The 17,111-nt window shown below is 42.0% G+C and overlaps 1 long non-coding RNA gene across 1 annotated transcript in view; it reads left to right on the top strand.

The window, feature by feature from the left end:
• Nucleotides 1-2,113: 2,113 nt before the first annotated feature.
• The window catches only part of LOC307212811, a 139,547-nt gene continuing 124,549 nt past the window's right edge, over nt 2,114-17,111 (top strand). Inside the window, exon 1 of the long non-coding RNA XR_013837241.1 lies at nt 2,114-2,361. This is a non-coding gene — a long non-coding RNA (uncharacterized lncRNA). The remainder of the gene's footprint in view (nt 2,362-17,111) is intronic.

The following is a 17,111-nucleotide window of genomic DNA, read 5'->3' on the forward strand; positions in this document are numbered from 1 at the left end:
TCGGACACGACTAAACGACTAAACAACAACAAATAGTTTCTCATCTCCTTGACATCAGATGGGGGGCATTCCACAGGGTGGGTGCCACTACCAAGAAGGCCCTCTGCCTGGTTCCCTGTAACTTCACTTCTTGCAGTGAGGGAACCGCCAGAAGGCCCTCGAAGCTGGACCTCAGTTTCTGGGCTGAACAATGGGGGTGGAGACGCTCCTTTAGGTATACAGGACTGAGGCCGTTTAGGGCTTTAAAGGTCAGCATCAACACTTCGAATTGTGCTCAGAAACATACTGGGAACCAATGTAGGTCTTTCAGGACTGGTGTTATATGGTCCCAGTGGCTGCTTGTTTCTGAGTCACCTTCAAAGGTAGCCCCACATAGAGTGCATTGCAGTAGACCAAGTTGGAGATAACCAGGGCATGTATCACTCTGGTGAGACAGTGTGCAGGCAGTTAGGATCTCAACCAACGTACTTAACGGAGCTGGTAGACAGCTGCCTTGGTTTTGTTCCCAACCCCATGGCAGCTGAGTTGTTCTGGAAAATTTGGAGTCACACTCCTCCAGTCATTACATCTGTGCAAGCATTTCAGTTTAGCATATAGAACAATCCCCCTTCTTCCTCCTGCCACAGTACAGGCTGTTTGAGGGGCATGTGGGGTGGTGGCAAGAGGAATAATAATAATAATAATAATAATAATAATAATAATAATAATAATTTATTATTTATACCCCGCCCATCTGGCTGGGCCTCCCCAACCACTCTGGGCGGCTTCCATAGAAACCAAAAATACACTAAAATATCACACGTTAAAAACTTCCCTGAACAGGGCTGCCTTAAGATGTCTTCTGAATGTCAGGTAGTTGTTTATCGCTTTGACATCTGGTGGGAGGGCGTTCCACAGGGCGGGCGCCACTACCGAGAAGGCCCTCTGCCTGGTTCCCTGTAGCTTTGCTTCTCGCAATGAGGGAACCGCCAGAAGGCCCTCGGTGCTGGACCTCAGCGTCCAGGCAGAACGATGGGGGTGGAGATGCTCCTTCAGGTATACTGGACCGAGGCCGTTTAGGGCTTTAAAGGTCAGCACCAACACTTTGAATTGTGCTCGGAAACGTACTGAGAGCCAATGTAGGTCTTTCAAGACCGGTGTTATATGGTCTCGGCGGCCGCCCCCAGTCACCAGTCTAGCTGCCGCATTCTGGATTACTTGTAGTTTCCGAGTCACCTTCAAAGGTAGCCCCACGTAGAGCGCATTGCAGTAGTCCAAGCGGGAGATAACCAGAGCATGCACCACTCTGGCGAGACAGTCTGCAGGCAGATAGGGTCTCAGCATACGTACCAGATGGAGCTGGTAAACAGCTGCCCAGGACACAGATTTGACCTGTGCCTCCATGGACAGCTGTGAGTCCAAAATGACTCCCAGGCTGCGCACCTGGTCCTTCAGGGGCACAGTTACCCCATTCAGGACCAGGGAATCCTCCACACCTGCCCACCTCCTGTCCCCAAAAAACAGTACTTCTCTCTTGTCAGTCTGTTAGCCGCCATCCATCCTCCAACTGCCGTATCATAGAATCATAGAGTTGGAAGAGACCACAAGGGCCATCGAGTCCAACCCCCTGCCAAGCAGGAAACACCATCAGAGCACTCCTGACATATGGTTGTCAAGCCTCTGCTTAAAGACCTCCAAAGAAGGAGACTCCACCACACTCCTTGGCAGCAAATTCCACTGTCAAACAGCTCTTACTGTCAGGAAGTTCTTCCTAATGTTTAGGTGGAATCTTCTTTCTTGTAGTTTGGATCCATTGCTCCGTGTCCGCTTCTCTGGAGCAGCAGAAAACAACTTTTCTCCCTCCCCTATGTGACATCCTTTTATATATTTGAACATGGCTATCATATCACCCCTTAACCTCCTCTTCTCCAGGCTAAACATGCCCAGCTCCCTTAGCCGTTCCTCATAAGGCATTGTTTCCAGGCCTTTAACCATTTTGGTTGCCCTCCTCTGGACACGTTCCAGTTTGTGAGTGTCCTTCTTGAACTGTGATGCCCAGAACTGGACACAGTACTCCAGGTGAGGTCTGACCAGAGCAGAATACAGTGGCACTATTACTTCCCTTGATCTAGATGCTATACTCCTATTGATGCAGCCCAGAATTGCATTGGCTTTTTTAGCTGCCGCGTCACACTGTTGGCTCATGTCAAGTTTGTGGTCAACCAAGACTCCTAGATCCTTTTCACATGTACTGCTCTCAAGCCAGGTGTCACCCATCTTGTATTTGTGCCTCTCATTTTTTTTGCCCAAGTGCAATACTTTACATTTCTCCCTGTTAAAATTCATCTTGTTTGTTTTGGCCCAGTTCTCTAATCTGTCAAGGTCGTTTTGAAGTGTGATCCTGTCCTCTGGGGTGTTAGCCACCCCTCCCAGTTTGGTGTCATCTGCAAATTTGATCAGGATGCCCTTGAGTCCATCATCCAAGTCATTGATAAAGATGTTGAATAAGACCAGGCCGAAGACAGAACCCTGTGGCACCCCACTAGTCACTCTTCTCCAGGATGAAGAGGAACCATTGATGAGCACCCTTTGGGTTCGGTCAGTCAGCCAGTTACAAATCCACTGAGTGGTAGCATAGTCAAGACCGCATTTTACCCGTGTCTCTTATTTAAGGATTTTTTCCCTCCCACTACTAGGTCTGCGTGCTGTTTGCTCCATTTGATGATCATCTTCATCAATTGATAGACTCCTACCTTCAGGAGCACTGTCTCCCTCCCCCACATTAGTCAGTTTATTTTTTTTTAATACATATTTATTAAGGTTTTTGAATAAAAATACATAAATAAACAACATTATTTATATTATAACATAGTTTCATCACTTCTTTGGACTCCCCCACGTCTCCCGCTCGCACTTACATCGTTACAGAAAATAAAAATTTTTCCAAGCAAATTACCCACTTGTTTACAATCTTATCTCTGCTCTTTTAAATAAAATCTATCAGTTCTCCAATAAATTTATATTTTACTTAATCTCGCTTATCATCCAAATCAAATCTAATTCAGTGGTGGGCCATTATTTATGATCTAGCATCCTTCTTAACATTCAACCAAATTGCAATATTTTTGTAGGTAAATCTTAAATTTCCTCCAGTCCTCCTCAATCCACCCTTTGCAGGGTGCTAATGCAGCTTTGAAAATAAATTGTATAGGCCACCTGCCCTCAGATCCTTTTAGTGTTCCTTCTTTATTGATGCCTACATTTCCCCTTTCTTTCCTTGTCTTCCCTTGAAAGCAAGCACGTTGGTTCAGAATTTATCTCCCAGGTCTCGGATTCTACCAGTCATCTCGGCCAGTTGCATATAGTCCATCAGCTGCATCTGCCACTCTTCCAGCGTGGGTAAATCTTGAGTTTTCCAGCTCTTAGCGATAAGTATCCTTGCTGCCGTTGTTGCGTACATAAAAAATGTTCGGTCCTTCTTTAACACCTTCTGGCCGACAATACCCAGAAGGAAGGCCTCTGGTTTCTTAGTGAAGGTATACTTAAATACCTTTTTCAACTCATTATATATCATTTCCCAGAAGACCTTCACTTTAGGGCAAGTCCACCAGAGGTGAAAGAATGTACCTTCATGTTCTTTACATTTCCAACATTTATTATCAGACAAATGGTATATTTTGGCAAGTTTAACTGGGGTCATGTACCATCTGTATATCATTTTCATTACATTTTCCTTCAGAGCATTACATGCAGTGAAGTTCAGCCCAGTGGTCCACAACCTTTCCCAGTCCTCAAACATAATATTATGCCCGATATCCTGAGCCCATTTTATCATAACCGATTTAACCATTTCGTCTTGTGTATTCCATTTTAACAGCAAGTTATACATTCTTGATAATACCTTAGTCTTTGGTTCTAACAATTCTGTTTCCAACTTCGATTTCTCCACCTGGAACCCTACCTTTTTATCATTCTTAAAGACTTCTTTAATCTGAGCGTAATGTAACCAGTCTCGCACTTTATTCTTCATTTTCTCCAAACTCTGCAATTTCCAATTATCTCCATCTTTTTCTAATATTTCCCAATATTTTGGCCATTTGGCCTCCATATTGGGTCTTTTTCGGGCCTTGGCTTCCAGAGGTGAAAGCCACCTCGGAGTTTTGTTTTCCAATAAGTCTTTGTATTTTGTCCAGACATTAAATACTGCTTTCCTGACAATATGGTTCTTAAAGACCTTATTGATCTTAACCTTGTCATACCATAAGTATGCATGCCAACCAAAAGCGTTGTTAAAACCTTCCAGGTCCAATACATCAGTGTCTTCGAGAAGTAGCCAGTCTTTTAGCCAGCAGAAAGCTGCGGCTTCATAGTACAGCTTTAAGTCTGGCAGGGCGAAGCCCCCTCTTTCTTTTGCGTCAGTTAATATCTTAAACTTAATTCTGGGCTTTTTGCCCTGCCAGACAAATTTAGAAATATCTCTCTGCCACTTCCGGAAACACTCTGTCTTGTCCACAATCTGCAATGTTTGGAACAGAAACAACATTCTTGGCAATACATTCATCTTAACAGCAGCAATACGGCCTAACAAGGAAAGCTTCAATTTTGTCCAACTATCCAAGTCTCTCTTAATTTCAGACCAACATTTTTCATAGTTATCCTTAAATAGACTCAGATTCTTTGCTGTTATATTTACCCCTAGGTATTTTACTTTTTTAACCACAGTTAGTTCTGTTTCTCTCTGAAACCGTTCCGACTCTGTATCTGTCAAATTTTTTCCAAACACCTTAGTTTTCTGTTTATTTAGTTTAAATCCCGCCACCCGACCAAAATCTTGAATCAATTGTAATACTCTTATTGTACTAGATTCTGGCTCCTGCAGGGTCAGAACCAGGTCATCTGCAAAAGCTTTAAGTTTATATTGTTTCGCTCCGACCTGAATCCCTTCCACCAACCGGTCCCCTCTAATCATATTCAAGAGCACCTCCAGAACCGATCACATTAGTCAGTTTAAAGCCCTTCTGATGAGGTTTCTGAGATTTTTGGCAAAAACATTCCTCCCAACCGTTGTGATGTGCAGCCCATCGCTTGCCAGAAGTCCATCTTCAAGAAACTGCAGTCCGTGATCTAAGAATCCAAACCGTTCCTGTTTACACCATTTGTGAAGCCAGCTGTTCACTTCCACTATTTTTCCCTCTCTCCCTGGGCCACGTCGTTCAACTGGGAGGACAGATGAGATGACAATTTGTGCATTTAATTGCTTCAGTTTCCTGCCCAGAGCCTCGTAGTCTCTTTTGATCTTCCGGAGGCTATTGCTTGCAGTGTCATTGGTTCCCACATGAACCAAGAGGAAGGGGTATTTGTCAGTGGGTTTTATGATTCCTTGCAGTCGTTCAGTTACATCTTGGATCTTAGCTCTGGGGAGACAGCACACTTCCCGAGACATCTTGTCAGGCCCACAGATCACTGCTTCTGTTCCCCTCAGTAGGGAATCCCCTATCACCACTACACGCCTCCTCTTAGGTCTGGTCAGGGTTCTTCTGTGAGCTGTCCATTCCAAGGTCGCCTGCACACTCCCTGAGGACTGACTTTGCTGCTCGTCTTCATATACCTGATCGACTGTAATGAGGGAGAGATCCTCAAATGGAGTCTGCTCTTCGTCTTCCATGCTAGGGGAGAGGACCTTTATAAACAATCAGAGCAAACCCTGGGCCTCCTACTTCTTTGAGTCACGTTTCTCCATATATCTGGCTCCTGTGTTGGTGAACTAGCCTTGGTGGAGACGGTGTGCTCTGTTGCTTCCAAGAAGAGCTCCAGCTCTCTAATTCTTTGGAGCGTAGCTACACGTTCCTCCAGTTGCTGGACTTTGTCTTCTAAGAGGGCAATCAACATGCAATTGCTGCAGGTAAAGCTGCCTGCAACCTTTGGCAAGATGGCAAACATTGTGCAGGAACCGCAGGTGACTGCAGCTGTTCCCTCACCCTCCATCTTGAGAACGTGTTGTTGGGGGTGGCTACAGCGGTCCTCCAGCATAAAAAGCGTGAAGACAGGACAAATAACTCCCCCCCCCCAAAAAAAACCTAGGTCTCCCCCAACAAACGTTTGAGACTAGCTCCCCTAAAACTAAAAGATGGATCAAACTGAAAACCCTTTTTGCTCCTTCTTCAGCCGCTGCCCTGCAAGGTCTGATAAGCTCCTCCCACAGCTAATCACCTGCCTCAACAGAAACCTTTGCACAGGGAGAGCAGCTAATCAGCCACAAAGAAACACACACACAAGAAAACCCTTTTTGCTCCTTCTTCAGCTGCTGCACAGGGAGAGAAACCCCCCTCACTCTCTCCCTTGTTACAGCATGTCACAAACATGTTGAGTATCTTAAATTCTAATCTACAGTTTTATTCACCCCCATTCAACTCAATGAGACTTAATTCTGACCAGGCATCTATAGGATTGCACACCACTAACTGCAACAGGATTATTGTGGCAAAATCTTTATGGGCAGGAGTGGGCTTATGCCACAGTAATGGTATACTCCTGGAAAGAGAATTTTATGAAAGTGTCTTGAATGTTGCATTCTGGGTCCAGAATTTGGAAAATTCCACTGGATCATTTATTCTCATTGCAGTCTGCAATCAATCTGAACTCAAGCCATGATGCTGCTCTCTTTATTTGGCTAAAAAGGACCAGTGTTATTTCCAGACCCCCTTGGCAGGATAAAACTCCTACCCATGTCCACGCAGAAGTCAGCCCCACTGAACTCCAGGGGGCTATTTAAGATTACAGTCTAAATTGGTTAATCTTGAAGCCGCTATGCAAGACTGTTAACAAGACACATAATAAACTTCTAGACCTAGGGAGCAAACCCCAGCTTGTTCTCCTCTACCTCTTCCTTTCAAGAATGTGGAGTAAAGAGGAAGGGTATTCCAGTCTGCCTGCCCCAGTACGTGATTTGGTACGTTCATTTGTGTGGGAGGCTGGGTTTGGAATCAGGCAAAGAAAATGTGCAAAGGGAAGAGATTGCCAGGCCAAAGGTCAGGACTTTCATTTCAAGCTGCTGAAAAAGTGCAAAGGTGAGGAGAAGCGGGTGGGGAGAAAATACGATTTAAGATTGTTTTGGAAAATAATTCCATTGCAGTGGGAAATAAAAAGTTGCCTAGAGAGGAGGAAAAGACCTTACAATGCTGCAATCCTGCTTACAGTTCAGTGCCACTTCTGTACAATAGGGATAATTTTGTGGGATTGCAGTGCTGCCTCCCAGGCACGAGGGAGGGTTAGTCCTGCCTGTGATCTTGCGAGACCTCTCCTGCTCTTACCTGGCCTCGTGGGATCTCCAGGAGCATACCCTCCAACATTTCTCTGATAAAATGTTGTTGTTGTTTAGTCGTTTAATCATGTCTGACTCTTCGTGACCCCATGGACCAGAGCAAGCCAGGCACTCCTGTCTTCCACTGCCTCCTGCAGTTTGGTCAAACTCATGCTGGTAGCTTCGAGAACACTATCCAACCATCTTGTCCTCTGTTGTCCCCTTCTCCTTGTGCCCTCCATCTTTCCCAACATCAGGGTCTTTTCCAGGGAGTCTTCCCTTCTCATGCGGTGGCCAAAGTATTGGAGCCTCAGCTTCAGGATCTGTCCTTCCAGTGAGCACTCAGGGCTGATTTCCTTAAGAATGGATAGGTTTGATCTTTTTGCAGTCCATGGGACTCTCAAGAGGGACATCCTATTCAAAATAGGGATATTCTATTTCATCAACTTCATCATCATCATCATCATCATCATAACCCACCCATCTGACTTGGTTGCCCCAGCCACTGGTGGAGGAAGGGGGTGCGGTAGGTGTAGCCCGTTCTGGGTGTTATTCCGTGAGGTGCTTTGACATCACTGCCCTGCCCCTCTGGGACCCTCACTGTGGGCAGCGCCCCACGGGTGCAGAGCATGAGCGCTGCTCTGGGTCCCAGAGCAGCTAGCTCCGCCTCCAGCCCCAGCCATTCTAGGCTGCTTCCAGCATATAAAAATATATAATAAAACATTAAACATTAAAACAGTTCCTTATACAGGGCTGCCTTCATATGTCTTCTAAAGATTGTATAGTTACTTATCTCTTTGTCTCAGGGGTCGCATAACTCCATACCTACCATACCTTCCAACATTTCTCCAATGAAAATAGAGACGTCCTAAGGAGAAGCAGGATATTCTGGGGTCAAACCAGGATGGCTTCTGTAAATCCAGGACTGCCCCTGGAAAACAGGGACACTTGGAGGGTTTGTGGGAGTGGGAGGAGAGACAGCCTTTTAACTGGACTTAGTTAAAAGGCCTTTGTTTCCTCCTTGTGTTTCCTGAGGCCCCCCTCCGGTGGCGCTGTGGGTTAAAGCCTCAGCACCTAGGGCTTGCCGATCGAAAGGTCGGCGGTTCGAATCCCTGCGGCGGGGTGCGCTCCCGCTGCTCGGTCCCAGCGCCTGCCAACCTAGCAGTTCGAAAGCACCTCCGGGTGCAAGTAGATAAATAGGGACCGCTTACCAGCGGGAAGGTAAACGGCGTTTCCGTGTGCGGCTCTGGCTCGCCAGAGCAGCGATGTCACGCTGGCCACGTGACCCGGAAGTGTCTCCGGACAGCGCTGGCCCCTGGCCTCTTAAGTGAGATGGGCGCACAACCCCAGAGTCTGTCAAGACTGGCCCGCACGGGCAGGGGTACCTTTACCTTTACCTTTAAGTTGCTGCTGGTTTTTGGAGCTAAGACTGAATGCAATAGGCATGTTACTGCGGGGGTTTTGTCTTTCAGTGAAAAGCCAGCTTTGTTAGGCACTAGCTTTTCTTTGTCAGAATTTGGGCAGAAATGGCAGTGGGCTGGATCTCAAAGGCAGTGGGGACTCCACATAGGTTTCTGAGGTGGTGTACCAACTCCCAATCATAGCCCAGGTAGGGCAAGGCCTGACACCACTTAAGTTACCAGTAGGATGATAGGTGGCTGGCCAGCACCATGTTGAGTCTGCCGCAGCAGTTTATTCCCACTTCAGGCATGCTGGGAAATGCATTTTCTTTGAGCCCACATATTAGAAATTGGAAATAGAAACAGATCCATACTACAATGCCATACCAACCCCACTTACCATGCTGTAATCAATAAAGTTATGGACTGTTTTAACACACACACACACATTTGGTCTTCTTGTTCCCCAGTCCCTGCCTCTGGAGCAGCTTAATGTAACTTCCCCACTGAATTTAGTAGGGGGGATATGAGGCAGGAAAAAATATATTTAACCTTTAAAAAAAAGAAAAAAAAAAGACGTATTTGATTCCCCTTGAAGTTGATCCTACTGGGTTTTTTTTTTTTTTTGGCAAGGATCTATATTCTCCCTTCCCAAACCCTGGCTGGGATCCATGTGTTTGAATTCTTGCCCTCCTCCTCCACCTCCCTATTTGCAAAATTATTTTATGCAACAACGGATGTCCCATTATAGTCTTTTACAGCTGCTTACCACTGTTCAGATGTGCCATTCCACCCCTGATGCTATATAAATATAGAATGGGTGGCTATATAAATGTTCTATTAATGTTATGTTATTGTTGTTCAACGAAGAATGGAAGAAAATCGAGAAGTTATACAACTGCAGCACTAAGCAGCTAAAAATCTAACATAAAAGGGTATATAACAAGCAGAAATTTAGCAGGTTACCCCGACTCCCGCTCACACACACACACACACACACACACACACACACACACACACAGAAGGGGATTAAGGCTGTAAATGCATACACATTACCTGAGAGTAAAACTAATTGAACACTGTGGGATTTACCTCTGAGAAAACATGTACTGGATTAGGCAGTGATGAGGTAGCTTCAACCTGAACATTTTTTACTGAATGCACAAAAACAGCAATTGAAGCTGGGCAGAAGAGAGAAAGCAAACAAGAAACAAATGGGGAGACTCATTACGGGGGCCCTGCAATGAAGCCAGAATATGTTCTTGCCAGGTGGGCTGCTGCTGCCAGGCACACCATGATCACCCACAAAAGTGAGTGTGTTTGTTTTGACCTGAGCAGGAGGCAACCAAAAATGCCATGGGAGGAGGTGGGAACCTGTGAGACTGTTAGGGCTAACCTGACAAAAATGCAATTTTTTTCACTTTGTTGGAAGCATGCTGGGAATTCTGCATCCCTGGCAAGTTCAGGGAACAGGAATATTGCATCTAAGAACTGTTCTAGGCATACAGTGGTACCTTGGGTTACAAACACCTCGGGTTACAAACACTTCAGTTTACAGACTCCGCTAACCTGGAAGTAGTACCTCGAGTTAAGAACTTTACCTCAAGATGAGAACAGAAATCGCGTGGTGGCGGCAGCGGGAGGCCCCATTAGCTAAAGTGGTACCTCAGGTTAAGAACGGTTTCAGGTTAAGAAGAGACCTCCGGAACGAATTAAGTTCATAACCAGAGCTACCTCTGTACCTCTCTTTCCTTATTCAGATAGGCTGTCTAAGCTGTTCATGCTTTGTTGGATTTTCACAAAGGGTTGGGAAATGTTTTACATTCCCCTCTGCTATAAGATGGAGGAGCAATGGCATGAAAGTGTTAAATTCTGGCAGAGTGTTCCGATTGTTCATTCATTTGTCTGCTGCTCCTCAGCCTTTTATTGAGATCTCAGAACCAAGGCCATTAGAACACTTGCCTTTGTCATAAAATTACAATCTAGATTGATGTATTAATTAAAAACGTTTTTCATATTGGCCATGTGCCATGTGTTTACTCTTTTAAGATAGTACGACTATCTTAAAGCATTTAATATTACTCTGCAGTACAGAATTAATGAAGTGTTGTGCATAGGCTGAACAATGAAGCTAGAAGTGTATGGGAAACAGCCGTTGATTGCTGAAGTTGTACAACCAGACCCTGTGTCTTTCATGGACTGGATCCCGAGATGCCCTTCCAGAAACAGAAGAACGCCTTCCATTTGTGGAATGGGTCACAATTTGGTGGAGGCTCTTGATGGAAGGACGTGGAGATGTCAACTCCCATACTGTTCTGGATGCCCCCACAACTCACTGCATTGGAGTTACAGGGAGCAAAGGCAGGGGGATTTAGCAAAAAGAATCAGCCCTTCTCCCATGAATTCTGGTCATGGAGGAACATAGGAAGCAGCCTTATTTAAAGACAGACCCTTGGTCTTCCTAGGTCAATATTGCCTATGGTGACCAGCAGTATCCCATTAGGGCTCTCTCCCAGCTAGGGAGGGATGGGTCTACTGATTTTGGTTTCCCCCAGTTTCTCATCTTCCAATCTTAAATCCAGATCTATCTCTATCATCTATCTATCTATCTATCTATCTATCTATCTATCTATCATCTATCTATCATCTATCTATCATCTATCTATCATCTATCTATCATCTATCTATCATCTATCTATCTATCTATCTAATCTATCTATCTATCTATCATCTATCTATCATCTATCTATCTATATCTATCATCTATCTATCTATCTATATCTATCTATCTATCTATCTATCTATCTATCATCTATCTATCTATCTATCTATCATCTATCTATCATCTATCTATCTATCTATCTATCTATCTATCATCTATCTATCTATCATCTATCTATCTATCTATCTATCTATCATCTATCTATCTATCTATCTATCTATCTATCTATCTATCTATATCTATCTAATCTATCATCTATCTATCTATCTATTTATCATCTATCTATCTATCATCTTTCTATCATCATAATTTAGCGCTTCTGCACATGTGCAAGCAGCAAACCCAGAAGTAACCCATTCCGGTACTTCCTGATTTGCTGTGGATGTTGGACAAAATGGACCCTAAACGGGGCAGACTCAAAATGAGGTACCACTGTACAGTGAATCAATCAGCTTCAGATAAACATTTCCTTACTGATCAGCTTCCCTTCCACCTTTCCATGGTTTCCTCAGGTTTACCTATTAATGCTGCATATTATGATTAATCTATTCCTTCTCTCCCCCCCCCCACCTTATTCTCTGAGTGACTTTTACTGCTGAGCTTACTGCAAACCGGCTAGTGTTTTAATAGGTTTACAACTTTTTTAAAAAAATAAATAAATCTACAAACAGCTTCCAGCCCTCCTTGAAGGCCGTCTCATCTTGTTCTCTAATTTTACAAGTTAAACTCGCTAGTTCTGCATATTCCATCAGTTTCATTTGCCACTCCTCTTTCACAGATACTGCTTCCTCCTGCCATTTTCACTGCAGTAGTCACAAGCAAAAGCCAGGTGTCTGCATTAATTTGCTTTTAAAAGAAAAGAAAAAAAGAAATCCTAGTGAAAATTTGTCAACATTTCTCCTAATAAACTGTGTGTGTGGTGTTGAATAACATGATGTCATGATCCTACCACCACTGCCTGGGATCTGAACCTTCTTGCCTTGCAATTTCTTTGGGGGTTCCACAACTCGTGCCTCCCACCCTTCCTCTGCAGCCAGCCACTCCATGGCACTCAAAGGGTTACTGCGGGGATTAAATGAGGAGGGGAAACCATATACGACACCCTGAGCTCCTTGGAGGCCACCGTTTTCCCATCCTTGATGCAGAGCTATAGAAAACTGAAATAAATATCTCATACTCATTATCCACTTCTACCCCAGATAGTCATCTGTTATACCTGTGCAGTGGAACGACTTCAATTAATGCAGCTATTTTCAATTATAATACTCTTTTTTAAAAACCCTTGTAAATAGTTAATAACCCCTCATTATTTGACAGGATAACTTTCACTTCCTATTCAGTGTTTCCTTGACAACTCCATAACAAATTAACCAATTCCATTTGGGTGAAAAAAGTATTATTGATTGAAAGAAGCCCATGGAGACAACCATATTTCTACTTTACTTTTCTTTTCCCTTTCCTTTATTATTATTATTATTATTATTATTTTGTTTAACTGTGATCCAGGCTTCTAGTCATTTCCAACAGAGGAGCACAAATAAGAAAAGTTACCAAAAATAAATAAATTATTTAACACTAAGCTTAGTCTCTGTACTGTTTTGTAATGAAAAGGCACATCAACAGGTGCTAATCTTGTTGAAGTAAACAGCAAATTAGTACCAGAGGGCTGCTTTGAATAATGCAATGTGCCATTGATTTTGATGAAAGAACTGAAGCTTGGAATGCGATGGGATATCAGGTAAATTTGAGAGGACCGGCTAAATACATGGACAGTTCTCCCTTTCTCCAAGTTTGTAAAGATGCTTTGCGTGGGTTCTTCTACTCCAGTCAGAAGATAAAAATCCATTGGAATAAGAATGTAACAAAAGGCCTGCTTCCAAGCAGGGTTCAGCCAATGCCACAATCCCCCTTCCCACTGTCTGTTTAGGGAAGCTCTTAATGTTTTAATAGTTTGTTGGAAGCCACCCAGAGTGGCTGGGGAAACCCAGCCAGATGGGCGGGGTATAAATAATAAATTATTATTATTATTATTATTATTATTATTATTATTATTATTATCCAGCACTGAGGGCCTTCTGGCGGTTCCCTCATTGCGAGAAACGAGGTTACAGGGAACCAGACAGAGGGCCTTCTCGGTAGTGGCGCCCGGCTTGTGGAACGCCCTCCCTTCAGATTTGAAGAAAATAAGCAGCTATCCTATCTTTAAAAGACATCTTTAAAAGACATCTGAAGGCAGCCCTGTTTAAGGAAGTTTTTAATATTTAACGCTGTATTGTTTTTAACACTCGATTGGAAGCTGCCCAGAGTGGCTGGGGAAACTCAGCCAGATGGGTGGGGTATAAATAATAAATTATTACAGTGGTACCTCGGGTTAAGTTCTTAATTCGTTCCAGAGGTCCGTTCTTTTTTTTTAAAAAAATAATTTTTATTAATTTCCACAATAAAAATATATAACATATCAGATTTTCAGCTTTAACAAATTTTCCAATTTTGGACTTCCCTCAGCCTCTCTGACAATCATCCGAATTTGATTTTTAGGTACACAGTTCTTAACTTCACTATTGCCTTTCAAAAAACCTTTTAAAAACTGTTTTTCTTTTTTGCAATATCTCTTTGACTTTTACAGAGCTTCTTTAAATGCCACTAACGTTATTTCTCTATCACTTATGTCTTCCCAATAGTCCACCAACTTTCTCCAGTCCTCGATAAACTTTTGATCTCGTAGATATCTGATCTTCCCTGTCAATTTGTCCAGTTCTGCATAGTCCATCAACTTTGCTCTCCACTCCTCTATTGTTGGTACTTGTTCTTGTTTCCAGTTCTGGGCCAGTAATATTCTCGCCGCTGTTACTGCATATTGGAAAAGTTTACAATCCTTTCTATTTATTTCATTTCTTATAATTCCTAAAAGAAAAGCCTCTGGTTTCTTAACAAATGTATATTTCAACATTTTTTTCAGTTCATTATAAACCAACTCCCAGAAGCTCTTCACTTTTTTACATTCCCACCACATATGGTAAAAAGTGCCATCCTTTTCCTTACATTTCCAACATTTTTTACATGTTTTATACATTTTTGCAAGTTTCACCGGTGTAATGTACCATCTATACATCATTTTCATTATATTCTCTTTTAATGCTGTACTTGCAGTAAATTTCATATTTTCATTCCATAATTTAATCCAATCATCCATTTGTATATTATATCCAAAATCTTTAGCCCATTTTATCATAACCGATTTAACTTCCTCATCTTTTGTGTGCCATTCTAGCAGGATTTTGTACATTTTAGATATTATCTTAAATTCATTGTTTATTATCTCCATTTGAAATTTTGACTCTTTCTCCGCATATCCATACTCCATAAAATCCTTCTTAAACATTTCATTTGTTTGTAAATAATGCAACCAGTCATATACATGCTCTTTTACCTCTTCATAAGGTTTCATTTTCCATCTCCCCCCTTCTTTAACAATTAACTCTCCATATGTAATCCAATTTTTCCTCATATTGATTTTTTTAACACTCATAACCTCTAGTGGGGACAACCAGTGTGGAGTTTTTGGCTCGAGTAGGTTTTTATACCTATCCCACACTTCTTTCAACGATCTTCGGAAAATGTGGTTCTCAAAGCCTATATGACCTTTCTTCTTTCCAGACCATAAATATGCGTGCCACCCAAATCTATTATCAAATCCTTCTAAGTCTAACAACTCTGTATTGTCTAATTTTATCCATTCCTTCAACCAGCAGAGACATGCTGCTTCATAATATAATTTCAGGTCTGGCAGGGCGAAGCCTCCTCTTTCTTTCGCGTCTGTTAATAATTTAAATTGAATTCTTGGCTTCTTACCCTGCCAAATATATCTTGAAATTGATCTTTGCCATTCCTTAAAAATAGCCGTCCCTCTGATTACTGGAATTGTTTGGAACAAAAACAATAATTTTGGCAGAACGCTCATCTTTATTGCTGAAATCCTTCCCCACATCGATAGTTTCATTCGTTCCCACACCTCCAGATCTTTCTTTATTCCATTCCACACTGGTATATAATTATTCTGATATAAATCAATATTCTTTGGAGTTAACCATATACCAAGATATTTCACCTTCTTCACTATTTCTATTCCTATTTGCTGTTGCATTGTCTCTATCGTTTCTTGGTCCATATTCTTAGCAATTATTTTAGTCTTTCTCTTATTTAGTTTAAAACCTGCTACTTGACCAAATCTCTCCACCTCTTCCAGAATATTTTTAGTGCTCTCTAGAGGTTCTTCCACCGTTAAAACCAGATCATCGGCAAAGGCTTTAACCTTGTACTCATTCCGGCCTAATTCTACCCCTTTTATTTCTTTATTTTCTCTTATAGTATTTAGAAAGACTTCTAGGACCATGATGAATAACAGTGGCGAAAGTGGACACCACTGCCGCGTACCTTTGCTTATCCCTATTTCTTCCGTAATCACATTGTTTACTATTAACTTAGCTCTTTGTTCGGTATAAATTGCTTTTATTCCATTAAAAAATTCCTTCCCCACCTCCATAAATTCCAGATTTCTTAACATAAAGTCCCATGATATATTGTCAAAGGCCTTTTCTGCGTCCACAAATATTAACATTGCTTGTTTCTCATTCCTGGCAGTCAAATATTCCAAAATGTTAATTATATTCCTTATATTATCTTTCATCTGTCTGCCAGGCAAGAAACCTGCTTGATCTTTATGAATAACTTCTTGTAATATTGTTTTAATTCTCCTCGCCAAAATACTCGCAAAGATTTTATAGTCTGTATTTAACAATGATATTGGCCTATAGTTTTTAACTTGTGTCAAATCCGAATCTTGTTTTGGAATAAAAGTAATAAACGCTTCTTTCCATGTTTCAGGGATTTCTTTCTTCTTAAGAATATTGTCCATAACTTCTTTCAAAGGTACTGACATGACGTGTTTCATTTCTTTGTAATAACGTGCTGTAAATCCATCTGGCCCCGGGGCCTTCCCTCTTTTAAGTTCTTTTATAACTTCTTTTATTTCACTAATTTCTATTGGGGCATTCAGCCTTTCTTTTTTTTCTGTCGGGATCTTCTGCACCTTTTTTTCTTTCAAATATCTTTCTATCTTCCTCATGTTGTTCTTTTCTGTTCTTTTATACAGATGTCTGTAGAAATCCGTAAATCCTTTTCTGATGCCTTTTGGGTTGTCTATCTCTTGTCCCTCCACGATGATTTTATTAATAGTATTCTGTTCCTTCCTCTTTTTGATCTGCCATGCCAGCAATTTTCCTGATTTATTAGCCGATTTGAAATTCCTTTGTCTCATTTTTTTTATATTCCATTCCACTTCTCTGTTAATTATCATCGCAAACTGAGCTTGTAAGGCCTTTATATTCTGCTTGACTTTCACATTATTCGGCTTTTTAACTAATTTCTGCTCATTATCCATTAATTGTCTTAGAATTTCCTTCTTCCCTTTTTCTCTGTTTTTATTCTTAATTGCATATTGTTGAATAAAAAATCCTCTCATAACCGCTTTGCTGGCGTCCCAAACTGTGCTCATTTTAATACCTTTATTGGAATTGTTTACAAAATAATCCATCAAATTCTTCTGTGCTTTTTCCACAATTTTTTGATCATCCAGGAGGTAATCATTCATTCTCCATCTAAAAGTTCTTTCTTCATATCCTTGTAACTCCAATTCTATTGGGCTATGGTC

This window comes from Podarcis cretensis, assembly GCF_951804945.1.
Source record: "Podarcis cretensis genome assembly, chromosome: 3".
In the NCBI taxonomy this organism is placed as follows: Eukaryota; Metazoa; Chordata; class Lepidosauria; order Squamata; family Lacertidae; genus Podarcis; species Podarcis cretensis.